Raw genomic sequence first — 4,079 nt, 5'->3', positions numbered from 1 at the left:
TCCATCAGGCAAAATTTGCATTTCAATGGATAGAAATAATTTGCATTGCTCTCCATTTTCTACAAATTGACATCAATCTGTATGGGGTTATACAACAGCCTAGGCAAAAAACAAAGGCACAGATCATCCAGATGGAAGAGTTGTCAGGACACCCAGGACATTTCAGTCTTTCACATTTTTTCCTCACAATGTACAAATACAAATAACTGAATCTAAAGAGGACAGAGAGCCTTTCGGTGCTACCCGGCAAGGGGTCCATACGGCGTTGTTCTTGATTCAAGGTATAACCTAATGGGAAGCTGTCACAATGTCTGGAGCCCTTGATGTCCTACAAATGAAGGAGGAGGACGTCCTCAAGTTCCTTGCAGCTGGAACCCACCTAGGTGGCACCAACCTTGACTTCCAGATGGAACAGTACAGATACAAAAGGAAAAGTGATGGCATCTACATCATCAATCTGAAGAAGACGTGGGAGAAGCTTCTGTTGGCAGCTTGTGCTATTGTGGCCATTGAAAACCCTGCTGTTGTCAGTGTGATATCCTCCAGGAACACTGGCCAGAGAGCTGTGCTGAAGTTTGCTGCTGCCACTGGAGCTACTCCCATTGCTGGCCGCTTCACACCTGGTACCTTCACTAACCAGATGCAGGCAGCCTTCCAGGAACCACGGCTTCTGGTGGTTACTGATCCTTGGGCTGACCACCAGCCTCTCACAGAGGCATCTTAAGTGAACCTGCCTACCATTCAGAATCTTCTCTGTGCAACATGGACATTGACAACCTGTGCAACAACAAGGGAGCCTGCTCAGTGGGTCTGATGTGGTGGATGCTGGCCTGGAGGATCTGTGCATGCGTGGTACCATCTCCCGTAAACACCCCTGGGAGTTCATGCCTGATCTCTGCTTCTACAGAGATCCTGAAGAGATTGAAAAAGAAGAGCAGGCCGCCGCTGAAAAAGTTGTGACCAAGGAGGGGTTTCAGGGTGAATGGAGGCCCCAGTGCCTGAGTTCACTGCTACTCAGCCTGAGGTTGCTGACTGGTCCAAAGGTGTGCAGGTGCCCTCTGTGCCTATACAGCAGTTCCCCCACTGAAGACTGGAGTGCTCAGCCTGCCACTGAAGACTGGTCTGCAGCGCTCACTGCTCAGGCCACCGTGTGGGGGGGAGCAACCACTGAGTGGTCTTAAACTGCTTGTCATGGTCTCTGAAGCAAACATGGAAATGAGGTTGATGGAAAATAAACACCAGTTTCTACAGACAAAAAAAAAAAAGGAGGACAGAGATAGCACAATTTTAATAAAATAATGTAGTGGAAATTCCAATAATCCCATAGAATAACAATATGGAACCATTCAAAATCAAATGATTGGAGATTTGGGAACTGGATATACGAGCTGTCCAAATTTCTCTACAAGATGAAGGGCAAGAACACAGAGAGATATAGTGATCATACTCACCCCCCAATTTAAATATGCAGAATTGGTAGTGAACAGGAATAGAATGAGGCATACTGCTTGAGAAAATACAAGCATTTTGGAGGGACAGTTATCTCTACTTTTCCAAATAACAGCAAAGAAATTTATTTTGGATAGTGAGACTAAAGGAAGGAATCTCAGAATAACACAGGCTAATGATCATTCTAATGTATTTACCATGATACTCGGACCAACATGTAGCCATATTCTTAACAGTAATCAGTCCTAACTTACTAATCAATTGTGTTCAGACCCAATGAGTTTGTCTTAAAGTATTTACAGTGAGATGAGGATCTCTTTCATTGAGTCTTACTTGGCTCTTTGGTCCCAATATTAAAAAAAATATTCTGACATAAGGAAAATGAATAAAGGATGATTTTCATATCATGACTTAATGTTGTTTATCCTGTGCTTACAATTCATATCTAGTGGTATCCTGATAATTCTAGGAGTAAGGCATCAGGATGTGAGACAAATTAGGGCATAGAAAGACTAAAAAGACAGAGCTTATTGTTCATAACTATGAAATTTTGTTTTTTAATTTCACAGGTAGAGTTATAGACAGTGAGTGAGAGAGACAGAGAGAAAGATCTTCCTTCCATTGGTTCACTCCCCAAATGGCCGCTATGGCTGGGGCTGTGCTTATCCGAAGCCAGCAGCCAGGTGCTTCCTCCTGGTCTCCCATGTGGGTGCAGGGCCCAAACACTTGGGCCATCCTCCACTGCCCTCCCAGGCCACAGCAGAGAGCTGGACTGGAAGAGGAGCAACCGGAACTAGAACCTGGCACCCATATGGGATGCCGTTGCTGCAGGCAGAGGATTAACCAAGTGAGCCACGGTGCTGCCCCTATAACTGTGAAATTTAAGGGGAAAATGTCTAAGAGAAATCTAAGGGTACAAACTGGTGTCAAGCTTGCAGATCATGCCAAATTTGTATCTTTTGGATTATAGCTTCTTTTGTCTAAAAGATGACAGTATCCAGTGCTGTGGCATTTAACATCAGGAAATGAGGCTTGGTCACAGATGGGTTTTCATGCTTCAAGGGAACAAATTCTTAAATTTAAATAACTATGAGAATAATTACATAGTTTGTTGCAAGTTACAAGGAATACATCAGATTCTTTCAAACTGAGCTTTTTCTCTCCTATAATTATACCTTATAGAGAGAGCTGCAGAAAATAGTGAGGCATATCTTCCTAAATCAGCATTATCACCATAAACATTGAAGTATATTTATTAACGCTCTTTTGCATGCTTCTGTAAGGGGTACTATGCAAAGCCATTCAAATAGGAGATCTCAATGTTTAAAATGTTTCATACAATTATAAAACTTGATGTTTAAATTTTCAAGCAATGGGAAAGAATGTAATTTATAAATACAAGGATATATCATGTATACTTCACGTGTGAATTGTGTGTACCTAACAATACACATTAACTCTAGTAGTTTTATAGCTTGATTTCATCAGAAAGACAGGGTCAGTGTGGGTGTTTATTTTCCCTGGGAAAACATGGAAGAGTGTGAAGGGTCACCAGCATTCTTAAACACTGCATGCCATTTTGCTTCTAAACAGCAAAACAGAGAAATACTAGGATCTGAACAACATTTGGTTCTTGACCTCATTTAGGTGTTTAATCCCCAAAGTCATAAGTTAGTGATGCTAAGAGAGTGGGTTTTAGGAGGTAGGCCTAGTGGGAGGTCCTCAGGCTATTGTGGTTGTGCCCTTGGAAGGCAGTTCTCAGGTGAGGGTTGGTTGTCATTGAATTTGGCCTACACCACTCTTTGCATCTGGATCACAATTATCTAAAACACAAACTCTACTACTGTCATCCTCTAGCCTTCCAGATACTAATCAGACCTGCTTCATCTTTTTTTTTTTTTTTTTTTTTTTTTTTTTTTTTGACAGGCGGAGTGGACAGTGAGAGAGAGAGACAGAGAGAAAGGTCTTCCTTTGCCGTTGGTTCACCCTCCAATGGCCGCCACGGCTGGCGCACTGCAGCCGGCGCACCGCCCTGATCAGATGGCAGGAGCCAGGTACTTATCCTGGTCTCCCATGGGGTGCAGGGCCCAAGCACTTGGGCCATCCTCCACTGCACTCCCTGGCCACAGCAGAGAGCTGGCCTGGAAGAGGGGCAACCAAGACAGAATCCGGCGCCCCGACCGGGACTAGAACCCGGTGTGCCAGCACTGCAAGGCGGAGGATTAACCTAGTGAGCTGCGGTGCCGGCAGCCCTGCTTCATCTTGAACTGTGAACCTTCAAAACCACCAGCCAAATACAAAACACACTTCCTGTATTCATACGTAGCTTCTCTCAGGCATTTGTCATGGTGACAAAAAGCTAATACAAGCACATCTTCTGAAGATGAGAAACTGGAATATTTTTCTCACCATAGTTTTCTATTTGGTCTCCATCCAATAGGAGATTATATAAAATAACTCCTAAAGTGTTTTTTTCCTAGTTTATAATAATTCTATTTTAAAGAAAACATCTCACTGTCAATCCTCCTAAAGGACAAAGAAGAGTGAGGGCTATTATCCTAGGGGTGGGACCTACCAAGACTCTGGAAATTGACTGTCAGGGAGGAAATCCCAAGATCCAGAACCGGAGC

The 4,079-nt window shown here is 43.5% G+C and overlaps 1 pseudogene; it reads left to right on the top strand.

Annotated features, from left to right (window-relative positions):
* Nucleotides 1-307: 307 nt before the first annotated feature.
* LOC100350835 (small ribosomal subunit protein uS2-like) lies at nt 308-1,181 on the top strand (annotated as a pseudogene).
* Nucleotides 1,182-4,079: the final 2,898 nt, after the last annotated feature.

This window comes from Oryctolagus cuniculus, chromosome 8 (assembly GCF_964237555.1).
Source record: "Oryctolagus cuniculus chromosome 8, mOryCun1.1, whole genome shotgun sequence".
In the NCBI taxonomy this organism is placed as follows: domain Eukaryota; kingdom Metazoa; phylum Chordata; class Mammalia; order Lagomorpha; family Leporidae; genus Oryctolagus; species Oryctolagus cuniculus.
The sequence above is the reverse complement of the archived record's forward strand: the minus strand, read 5'-3'. Positions and strand labels throughout refer to the sequence as shown.